Here is a 12,620-nt window from a genome sequence, read left to right on the forward strand (position 1 = left end):
GTCACTGACAAAAGATCCATAAAATTCAGAACTAGGTCAAAAGTGAATGCATTAGTGTTCAATATAATTCTGTCTTGGTTTTAATGCTCACCTTCTCTTTTGTTCTTGATGCCAATTGATTATCTTTCAGTAAAGTTTACACGTTGCCATTAAATGTTAATAATGCATAAATATTAAACACACCATGTAGAGTGAGTCAGACTATTAATATCCTCAATCTCTGCAGGCAATATTAGAAATTACTAAGATCGGTATCAATTGTCAGGATCATAAAAATCCTGACTTTCTGACATTGATAGCAATAAACAACAGCAAGGTACAACTCGGTGTCAGTACAACCATCTCCCCTTATAGAACTGTTCAGAATGGAGAAACTGGTATTAGGTAAGAAAACCCAGTGTTTTGTTTTGTTTTGTTTTTTTAAATAAGACATTCCTCTTAATATTTCACATTTTTGTTCTTTAGCTTCCTCAAGGGAAGAAATAATACAAAACAAAATCAATCCTCTGAAGCACTGATGGGCAGAAATATCACCACTGGATTCCCTGCCGCATATCCTTACCAGGCAAGACATTGTTGAACAAGCAGGCAAAGACTTCGATTTGTGACACTGCTCTAGATCTCAGTCAGTCCCACTAGGTGACAATAGCTAGCTAAAGTATACATGTGCAATAAGCTTTACATTCCCCCAAGAGCGCTAAATCATTGTGTTGGCTTAAACATGCTTTTTTTTTTTTAAGAGCTTTGTTGACTTCACAGCTGGTGAGTTGACACTTTTCATCGCTCCACCACTTGGCAACAGATGCCTCTTACTTATGCACAGATGCTGAGTATCCACCCAACCCTAACATTAGCCTTGTGTTTTGAAGTAATTGGGCCAACACAGTTGTAATTAAGATTTGAATAATTAGAAAACGAACATGATTACTTTCACGATTAATCCTTATTTTGTATCATTACATTATCTTTATGGACTGTTCTATAAAGCTCACATTTCTTTGGTCGAGCAAAGGTATCAGCCTTCTAAACATCAGAATAAAAACACAGTTTCAGATTATACTAATACTATTTTGAAGAGTCTGTTGCACAGTTATTTTAAAGAGGTGCAGTGCCTGATTGAATTGATATTTCCTTTCACCCCATTTGTCCACTATATGGATTCCCTTAGAATCATGAAGGATGAAAAATGATACACAGGGGTGAACAGAGACTATAAAAAACAGCATGTGAATATATGTGGATCCAGTGTAATGTAAAAGTTTTTTAAAATGAGATGACCTGAGATATCCAGGTTTATTCCTTTGATTTGGTGTCTCTTTTAAAATAACAGATGCTGGTTCTGAAGGGGAGAGTTTGTCATGATAAAAAGGCATCTCCTGGTGAAAAGGCAACTGCTGTACTTAAAAAGAATAGCATAGCCTACTTCTAGAGAGGAAATACTTAAAACAAAGAAATAGTAGTAAATAGGAATTAGAAAATGGAACATGATCAGGAAATATACAATCAAACCACGAGGGATATATAACTTTCCTCATCTAAAGTAAGGTATGCCCAATCCATTGCCCAGCACAGCTCACACGGTGGCCACCTCCTGCCCTGTACTTAAAGACAGTACCTCTACTCTGCCAAGTGGTCCATCTTGGCCCTGGGCACATACACTTTGCTAAGCAACAACCAAACTAACTGTCAGTGCACTACTATCACTGTCTGGGCTGAAACCAGAGCAGGACGCAGTACAGTGCTAACTCAAATCATGGCAAATCATTTTATGAATTCTGATACACTGGATAAACACAGTCCTGTGAATAGCAAAACATACGCACCTGTGCATTCCATTTTAATTAAGCAATTTGGGAATGGTTTTCAAGACTGATGACTTTTCTTTTTTGTTTTCTTTGAATCTAAATGTTCAGTTAACATAAATACATTTTTCAAATGGAATGTATAGACAGGAATCAGAAATTCAACTCGAAAATCTGATCATGTCTCATTTCCAGACTTTTAAAAGAGAAAAACACCCCTCACTTCACAATCACACCTTAATCATGCCATCGCAAATGTGCAGGACGCACATTTCTGAATAACAGCTGTCAAGGAGGAAGCATAGGTAGAGTAAAAATTAATAAAAAATCTCTGAAGAACACACTGAGAGCTCACTAAGAATTGCAGCCACTGCCACTGAATCAGACTGATGCGCTTGTTTCACAAAAACAAGGTCAAACATCCTATTAGCTTTATATTTTTATTGCTCCCTTTTAAAATATGTTTTAATAAAAATATTAAAAATTAAAATATGTTTTGTAACATATATTAACTGTATTTTATATATTATATATATTTTATATATTTTATGATGACAGGTCAAAAATTAATGCCTTGTATTTTATTATGTTGGCTCACGATGTCAGAGGAGGATGTTGGTGATATGGCTGTTGAGGTTGAACCTACCATTACATTTTGTCACCATCTGACAGATGGCAGAAGAGGGGCAGCCTGGCAAAATGGTGCCTTACATGGAAGTGCGGATGGAGCAAAGGTGCATTACTGAATTTCTTCATGTGGAAAACATTGCACCCACTGACATTCATTGATGCTTGCTGAATGTTTCTGGAGACCAAACAGTGGATGTGAGTACACTGAGGGGTGGGTGGTGCATTTCAGTAGTGGTAACTGTGACAGTAGGTCACCCCCAATGCTGTTTTTGTGTTCTTTCTATATGTTATAGTTTCTGAGGAAATAAATAGAATGCATTGCTTTTGAAATGACCTATGACCAAAAAGGTTGGACAACCATGATGTAAGGTCTGGTTGAACATGTATACACTCCACACTTTGAGTAATAATTCACCCTTTACACAATGGTAAGATTTATCTGCTGTTTGTATGCAGAAACTATGTGTTCACATACATGTCTGCTCAAAGAAACACCATTTTTTTCTCCTATACATTTATTAATATATTTATAGATTGTGACTTCTTTTGTCTGCCCATCAAATTCACAACTAGTTAAATTTTCATTCTCTGCCATTCTTAAGAGAGTACATTCAATTATGTGGAGGAGGGCTAGTTTGTTGCAAATAAGGGCTCCCTTAAACTAAATATTTATGTTTGCTAGCTTTCTCCAAGTGTTTAAACAATATTATTTGCACTGATATCTAAACTTCCTTCAAAAAGCACTTCAGGAACATATTTATTGGGGGAAGCAAAGAATCTGGAATAGGAAAGGAGAAGTAGTTCACAGATAGGTTCAAAGAAGAGTAGGAAGTGTTAAATGGCTGCACCAGCAGCAGCTCAGCCTCCCAAGAGACAGCAGCAGTGCAGTTCCCCTGAGGCAGGAGAATGAGAAAAGGCTGTAATTACTGGCTGCTACTGTTAGTGAAAATAAATATACTGCTTCCATGTCCAGAAAGACATATAGCCTTACTCTTCTTTCCCCACCAACTCCTTAATCCCAACTGCAAAAACTTCTGTTTATGGCTCTGATAATCCTTCTGTTAATATCTGGCATTAGAACAATCTGTGATTGCAAGGCTATTTTAAGTGAAAGTTTGAGCTAGGTGTTGTCAAACCAGTGACTCATTATTTCCTTAGGCACTGAAAAGGGTCTTAGATAATAAGTCATGGAAGGGAGCAGCATTTTCTGAAAGCAGTTATACTAGCCAGCAACTCCAGGGTCTGCTAAAGTTAAAGCTAGAAGGAAACATTCTCTTCACGTGGGGTGGATGTTGTGCTTCCCAAATACTGGAAAGAGAAGCCTTTCATTGCAGAATGCGAGGAGAGAGGACATAAACCAAACAAAGTATTAAATGGTAAAGGAAAATTGGAAGACAGAAATCAATTCATTACTTCTGTACTTATTTGTCCAAGAGAAAAAGCTCAGGAAGTGCTGATGGCCTCACAAGTACTCAAAACCTCACCTAGACTGAAATGGCCAGAGCTACTGTACTGTCCAGCATGCACCACTGCTTGGGGTGGAGCATCACTCAGAGAAAGAGCTTATCCCTTACTCAGCATCCTGGCTACAGAAAGACAGCTCATCCCTGGACATAGTAGTATGGCAGAAATCAATATGATGTAGCTCTGAGATCCAGTTCACACTGTATGTGTAACTTCAAAACCATGGACAGTGCTGTGGATTGTTATTAAATCTACCTTCTTAGTTAGATTTGCTAATTCTGTCACACTCAGTGAACCTAACAAGCCCTTGAATATCAATTATTTTGAAGTATTATTATTACTGCAGACATTCATGGTCAGGCTGGATGTGGCTCTAGGCAGCTTGGTCTGGAGGTTGGCAACCCTGCCCACAGCAGGAGGGTTGAAACTAGATGATTTTTGAAGTCTTTTTCAACCCAGGCTATTCTATGATTCTATGATTTTCTGTCCTTCCTGTAAAGCAAATTTTCATAAATATTCCCAACTATTGTCACAAAAAATACTAAATCTACGTTAAAATCACTTTTTTTTTTCTTCCTGACAAGCTATTCAAAATATCACATTTATGCCTTATGAATTGCACTTAAAAAATACAGCTATATATACAGTGAAGAGTAGACTCCTGCAACCCAAGTTACTTCTTTGCAGTTTCCACTGGGAGACATGATTGCTGAAGGGTTCTGGAGGAGACATTTTCTAAAACAAACACGATTGCTTACTTTTATTGGGAAGAGGAAAAATATCCTAACAGGAAATGTTAAGAATGATTCCAAGAAAAGTCATAAATAAAAAGTACAATTTAAAAACAAGAAGTGTAAGAAAACCTTTTAACACCAACAGATAGAACTTTAATATATAGTACTTAAATATGTTACTGTCTTAGGATACAATCTCTAGTTCTGTTTTGTTTCTGCATAAGAAACACATAAGAAACAGACACACAGACACAAAGTCAAAGGAAGAGTGTAAAAGAATGATACACCCTAAAGGATGCTCTAAGTTGTAATGAGCCATTTCTCCCCCATGGTATCTGTCCAAAAAAACCAAAACCTAAAGAACAGCTGGTAGAAAGCAGAACATCTGATGTACCCAAATGCTGGATTCAGAAATATTTAGGCAGGTTGCCTTATGTATGTCCTGGCACAAACTGCACTGATTAAAACAACTGAAGTAAACTGCATAACAACTAGTTCCACCTGTTCTCCATAAATAAGGAAGATTTATACCAAGTTAAAGTAACTACATCTCAACTCTTAGTTAAAATTATCATATAGTGTTAGGTATCTGAACAACATGAACCTGTTTCTGACTCAGAGCAGGCAGAAAACATGCAAATGTTTATAAATAGTTATGAAAACTCACATTCAAAGGAAAATTAAAAAATAGTATATTACCATTTGTCCTGAAAAAGCAACTCTAGACATCTGTTTATAGGAAGGTCTGCACAGCTACCAACCAGGCAATGTGAAAAGCATGGTAACTCTGGGTGTTCAGTATCCTCCTTCTGACCCTTCCCTCCCTGCCCAAACTACAATAAAACAATATTTAGAAAATAAAGTTAACTGTATTTTCCATTTAAAATATTCATGCTCATTGATCACAAATAGGGCAAAAAATGTCATACAGTTATTAAAGAAAAAGCGAGCTGATTAAAAAGAGGGTGACCTTTACAAAGCATTTGCAAGACAAAAAAAAAATTAAAAAAGCCCATTGTTTGTTGGAAAATAACGTCCAAGTGATTTCTAAGTCATCAGAAAAATCAACTGAAAGAAATGAAAACAAATCCACTCAATTTAAATAATATGGTTAAAGAAAATGATTCTACAGGAAAAAAAAAAAAAGTTTCTAATATTTAACTATTAAAAAAATAAACTTTACCTATTAAAAATGTCCCTAGACTAGGGTTACTTCCCTTCTTGGCTACTGGAACTCAAAGTGTCCTTGACCGATATGTTTTGGCTCTTAGTGTGAGAGAGACTATCAGGTAATTGCTATGTGCTACAGCCCATGTGTAATTCAGAGTGGCATTGAAGCCCATTGACTGACTTAAATGTAGCTGTTTACACATTCTCTGTGCTGGACAAAGGACATCACCATCCCAAATAATAATAAAGGAGTGGGGGGAAGGGGATGATGAGACATAAGGACAAAGGTGGGAGAAAGTAATGGTGCCTGAAATTTCAAATCTAGATTTATGTGCTAAGGGCACAAAAAGAAAGGATAAAAACTCATAAGATTAATAAAATCCACCTGTCAGAAAGGCCAGTAGATATGTGGGAGTAAACACAAGGCCATCATAAATATTAGTCATACAGCATCTTAATTAAAACACATTTGAGTGTTTTCCTTATCATCACTCACTCTCTTAACATGACCTCTTATCTCTGTATTTATTCTGACATAACACACTCTTTCAGAAATAAACCAGGTCTACCACACTTTAGGTAATTGAATATAATGGAACATTGCTGGTTTGTTTGCTTGCTTTTTAAATAAAAGACCAAGATGAGTCATCTTATCTAAAAAGTCAGATTGAGAAAGGTATGAAAATATGAGAATATGAACTACAACTGTATCTTGAGAAGACTGCACATTGTACAGTGACAGAAAAAGGGGGTAGATTACTGAAATGCACAGGGTATTGTTTTTCAATTTTCAATGTAAATCAGGATTTCTTTTATTTAGAGTTAGAGTGATGTAGATATAAACTAGATAAGTTCACTCTCTATCCTAAATTGTTACTATTTTAAATAGAAAAGGAATACGAAGTGTCACTTCTAACTTCTAATTTATTTATTTTCCATTTACCAATTTAAACAGAGAAAGTTAAATATTTAAAATTATGGTAACCAAGCAGTAAGATTCTTATTAGTACTTCATACACAGATGCGAGACTTTTAAGAAGAAAAGATACAAATTTCATAAATGGAATTGAAATGTTTTTTTTTCATTTTCTTGTATAATTAATGTGACACTATAATGAAAGAAATATTACTTGAAGTAATACTTGGTGTTTTTACAGAAATCTTTTTTGCAACCAAATTTGAATGTAGTCAAATGCTGGAATTGCTTCATCATAAAATATCTAGCAACAGTTTGCACTAGAAGTCTGCTCAAAATATTAAAGATACTGGAAATCTTGTAAAAAAAATCACTTTTTAGCTGTTTTCCCAAAATGCTTATTATGTGTATTATCTGGTATATTTGTGCCATTTAATAATATAGCTTTTTGTATGCTGCATTAACTTAAACTGGGAAAATGAACTACAAGATGGAGCTTTTTAAAAAAATATATATATATATTGAATTATAAGTATTAAGCCATACATAAAAGTGATATAGTAAAATATATAACATATGCAGAATGCATACACATGAAGACAGAATGCTAAGGTTATTCTTAGTAGATGCACTTGGTGATCTTCATATAGACTTTATGAGAGATACTTAAAATGCCATCTCAGCTACAGACACAGAAACAGTATGCTCTGTATTTTCCAAAGGTTCAGGAGTACTTAAGTACATGAAGGACTGATAAGCGAACTCAGAGTCTGGTCACCAGTTCAAACCAAGCTCTGTGGGTAGTGGTTAATGGGCATGAACAAAGCAAGATCTTTGTGAAATGAATGAGGCCACACGCAAGAGTCTGGCAAATGTGTCTGCATTTACAATTACCTTTAGCACTTGCTGGCAGCCTTAAGAAAATGGGAGCCAAGAAACGAACACTTATGGTCTATAAATGACCTAGGTCAAAAATCTGGGCAAATACTATTGATCCAGAAAGGCCAAAAGTCTTGTTCTTTTCTTTTTCTGGAAAAAGTCAGTTTGCATCCTTCTTTACATTCACCAGGAAAAGAAAGAATTACACACATTTTTCGTACTAAGTCAGCCATGACAGTATTTTGTAAGTGTTTGATGTGTTGGGCACGGTTTTAACGTGCTCAGTTAGTAAATACATACATAAAAAGAATAAGAGTTCAGACATAAATTAGGAAACAAAAACACCTACCCAGAATCATTAAGTGAGTACATTTTTCATTATGTGATTGGAGGACTCTTCTGAAAATCCTGTACTCAGAAAATGGAAGGACAACATAATTCCAGTACCCAGACACAAAATTTTTACTTTTAAGTAGGATGCGGCAATTGTTTGTGTCTGGTGCTTAGAAATTTCATTGATTTTAATCTCAGATCTCTATATTTCTTATGAATGTTTCCAAAGATGTGTCCAGACTGATCTCAGACTCCAGGTTAGGGCCACTCTGCACAACAGCAATGAGATGTACTACAACAATAACAGATCCCAAATTACAGCCTGCTGGGACACAGAAAAGTAAACATAGCTACTGTTACATATATGTCACCCAATGCAGCAATCAACTTAAGAAATATTGACAGTTGAGACGTCTGTAGTAGAAAGACGCCCCTCCAGAACAGAACAACCTGTTGTATCTCAATGAATCTGATTTGTACAAGAAGACCCTTTTCACTCCCAGTAAAAGGAAGCAATACATTTGACAGAAACTGAACCACAGGTGCTCCTGTAACCTGACCAAGTCTCATCAGGCAGTATCTTTGTTCCCATATGGTTGGAAGAAAAAGAAACCTCTTCAAAAAATCCATTTCAGTTCTGGCAGTGTAAAACATACGCCTTTGACTTCTGCTAAATACCAAGTCTAGTAATAATAAATGCAGTAGTATAGACCTGCATTTTACTTTGATATAGAAATCATCTACATGACATATATATATATATTTTTTCTTTATTTTATTTATTTATTTATTTATTTTTTCCCCAAACTGCCAGGCTTGAAAGTTCAGGAAGAAAGCAGACTGAAGTTTTCTCCCTCTCAAAATGCCACTGAAGCTACAAACTTCTGCTGGTTCACTACAAAATTATCGCCTCAACAAATACTCTTCCAGTGACACATGCCAAACCCAATGCCTTCAATTTGTTATATCTCTGCACAACAAGCAGATCCTGGTGAAAGTTTTTATTAACATAAAAGAAGACTGAGGTTTGAAACTCATTCTTTAATATAGTTCGTTTTTATAGAGGCACAACAGAAACAGAGGGAAGGAAAATTAGAGGTAACTGAAGTAGTACTCAGGAGTACTCAGCATGGGTTTCAGGGGGGTTGGACTCGATGATCTTTAGAGGTCCCTTCCAACCCCTACAATTCTGTGATTCTGTGATTCTGTGAAATGTTTATTACTAATTGAACTGATTATAGGACTGAGAAGTCATTCAAATGGTACAACTATCATGCTGGCTTGAAAATAACCCTTTGAAGTGCTGAAAACTTATACAGTTTCAATCATAAATATAAACACACAGTTTGCAATATGTATTTCTTTTTAAATCTGGATTTTGCTTTTTCAAGAACAAGGACAGCCTGAGGTATCTGAGGTAAAATCTGCAAAGCATTTTTATTATGCTAAGAACAGGTGATTTCTATAGTGTCAATATACACATAGCCTCCAAAGCTGTCTCTTCCTGAGCTAACTACTTACTTTACACTGGGATTACAGCCCTACCATGAAGAGAGCACCACTAAAACAATCAAAATCAGAAAAAAAAAGGGATGGCTGAGATGGAGATGGTAGAGTGTTGGAGCACATAGAAGCACAGAATCACAGAATCACCAAGGTTGGAAAAATATCCTATTTATGTGAATCCTGGAACATTTTCAGAGATATTTGTTTGTTTCAATAATAAAGAAAAATTTACACAACTGGACCAAGTGGAAAAAAAGAAAAATTATGGTCTGGTAGCACTAAAGGAAAGAAAAGAATGAATTTGAAGGTGATGCAGCAATACATTTTGGTAGATGAAGAAAAGGAAAAGAAAGAGGGAGAATGATATAAAGAATGAAAAGGAAAAAAAAAAAAAACAAAACAAAACAAACAAAAAAGAAAAAAAAACCACAAAAAACCCAACTACAAAGAAAAGCACAAACATTTAGAAAGAAATAGAAGACATAATAGAGGAGGTGCAACAATAATTGCCCAGGAAACAGACTATGAGAGTAACAAGAATGGCAAAGATAAGAATGGCACACAAAGGTCTTGCTGGGAGAGCTAAAATTAGCTTCTCATGGTGTATTAATAACACATGGCTTGGAAAAGCCTCCATTTCTGGTGAATTTCCATAGAGTTGTGAGAAAGGAGATCTGGGGAACTCATGCAGCCCCTGAAGTTTATTCTGCTGTAATTCTACCCCCTCCCTCCTATAATGACATATATATATATATATTTTTTTTTTTCTTTCTGGATTACTAACTAGTTATTAACAGTTGCTTCATTTTTAATATATCATCACATAATGAAGATAAGAAGACAGTTTAGAAGAACTGCCTGTCCCTTTCCACTCCATGGGTGAATTTCTGTCAGCTAGCAGAGAGCTTCCTTTGCTTTATCCCACTCTGAACTTAAATTTAATAAATTTCCTAACACAAACACACAAACACTTCCTACAGTATTAAAGCACTTGTATCAAACCCAGTTTTTTTAATGGAGATAGGTCAGATAACAGCCTTACTGTTCTGTCAGTAACAAGGAGTCTTAGCTTGAGGCACCAAATTTAACACTGGCCTCATTCAAAGAACTAGAAATAGCTGGGGAAAAAAACCAAAACCAAAACCAAAAACAAACAAACAAACAAACAAAAAACTGAACTAACCATACATACATGGATATATAAATATATATATATATATATATATATTTAGTACTAATTTATGTAGCCCTAAGTATAAAGAAAGAGTCCAAGAGAGATGAGAACCACACTATATTGTTGTTTCTGCCACTGCTTTCCTGTGTAACCTGTGTTTTATGTTTAGCAACTCTGAAAAACTTCAGTGACTCAGATGCTCCAAATTATTTGTTTAATGGGGAATTATATTCTGCATGTTGTTGAGATCACTTCTAGACAGTCATGGCATATGAAGAAGTTAACAGTCCACTAATGGAAGAGGTTGTAAAATAACTATAGTATTATTGTCTGTTCTATCAAAACATGAGGAAAAACAGCATTTTCCAATCTTTGCTGAACTATCATCTAATAAAATCTCTGGTTAGTAAACTTCAAAGTAAGTGCTCTTCACTTAGAAGCAGATTAGAACATCTGATCTTTTAAAATAATAATAGGGATGTAAGTGCATTTGTAAGACTTGTTTAGAAACCCACAGATAGAATACCATGAAAGTGTGATTTATTTATAATTTACTTACAGCAACAGCTTTGTGACACAAAAGGGGAGCAAAGCCATCATGTTAAACAGTGTTTATAGGCTGTATCTGAGAAAGACTGGAATGGAAGTTGTGCATAATCCATAAGTCTGCAGCTGCATAGGATTTGTTTACATTATACTTTTTTTCCTTGCAGTATATTGAGTTATTGTCTTTTTTTCTTTTTTCTTTTTTTTTTTTTTTTCCTTAATGAATATTCTGAAGTATATTAACAAATACTAATTACACTGGGAAGCCACTGATCATTCATGAATGAATAATTGGAAAAGACAAGGTATAATAGAAGCTGATTTGTGCATTCAAATTTCTAGCCTGGTCAAGACTTGCATCTCTGAGTGGATGCATCACGAAACTTAGTAAATGCCACATTTGTGCAACATGCAAAAAGAAATGAGCCATGTGCAGTACCAAGATGAGAAATGGTGCTTGTAGCTACTCTCAAAACAAACATCCTCTCCAAGAAAACAATGGACTCACTGAGTCACCATCATAACAAACAAAATTTACAGTAATTATTTTCCAGAAAGAGAATATACGATCACACAGTTAAATCTGTCACTGTTCCAAGTACATTCTCTAAAAACCTCAGGTCATTCTCCCATATGCTTATATTTTTTTATGAGAAAGAGAACTTGGCATTTCTCACTGCAAAATCTAGAGGCATAAATAACAAACCTGCTGGTAACCAACATCTTCCTGAATTGTCCTTTTCTGGGGGAGGGAGGGAGGAGAAAGAGTGGATCAAGGGCTTGGGAGGTATTTTCAGATTTTAAAGAAATCTCCTGATTGAGTAGTTGATCCCTCAGTGTAAAGTATTGTGCCATGAATTATATTACCAACGCTGAATGATAACCGATGCTACAGATATTTAATGGCAGTAAACTGCACTGCCTGAAGAAAAGCAGCGCAATTAGTTCAAACTTTTGCAAATTGCCCAAGAGTTGCAAATCTGTTTCAGAGAGCAAGATCTGAAACCAATTAACTTTCCATCGATCTTTTTTCCCTATCATGTCAGATTTTAAAAACTGTGTAATTTTTTGCAAGTGACAGAAAGAACACTAAAATGTTTAATACAGCAGATCTTAATTTTGACTCCTTAGGTATTAAAAAGTTTGGGCTGTTTACTAGTACTGCAATTATGTCTCCTGACAGCATAGATTTGAAATGTACACTTGACTGAAACTATCAGCTTCAATTCACTTTGGACATTTCAGGGTGCATTTGCCATAGATACACCAGATAGATACTCCAGGCTGCATAAGCATCCTTGACTTTTTCTTATTAATCATTTAATCTTTCAAGGCAGTCTCTCTCATCTACTTTTTTTTTTTTTTTTCCCTTTGTTTTTTTTCCCAGCAAAGATCTTCAATCATCAGACTATTTCTTTTGATATGCTACATTCTTCCTACCACTTCATTTCACCACTGAAAAATAT

The 12,620-nt window shown here is 35.3% G+C and overlaps 1 protein-coding gene across 1 annotated transcript in view; it reads right to left on the reverse strand.

Annotated features, from left to right (window-relative positions):
• The window catches only part of CDH12 (cadherin 12), a 497,894-nt gene that overhangs the window by 190,606 nt on the left and 294,668 nt on the right, over positions 1-12,620 (reverse strand). The gene's annotated exons all lie outside the window — the stretch shown is intronic.

This window comes from Coturnix japonica, chromosome 2 (genome assembly GCF_001577835.2).
Source record: "Coturnix japonica isolate 7356 chromosome 2, Coturnix japonica 2.1, whole genome shotgun sequence".
Taxonomy (NCBI): Eukaryota; Metazoa; Chordata; class Aves; order Galliformes; family Phasianidae; genus Coturnix; species Coturnix japonica.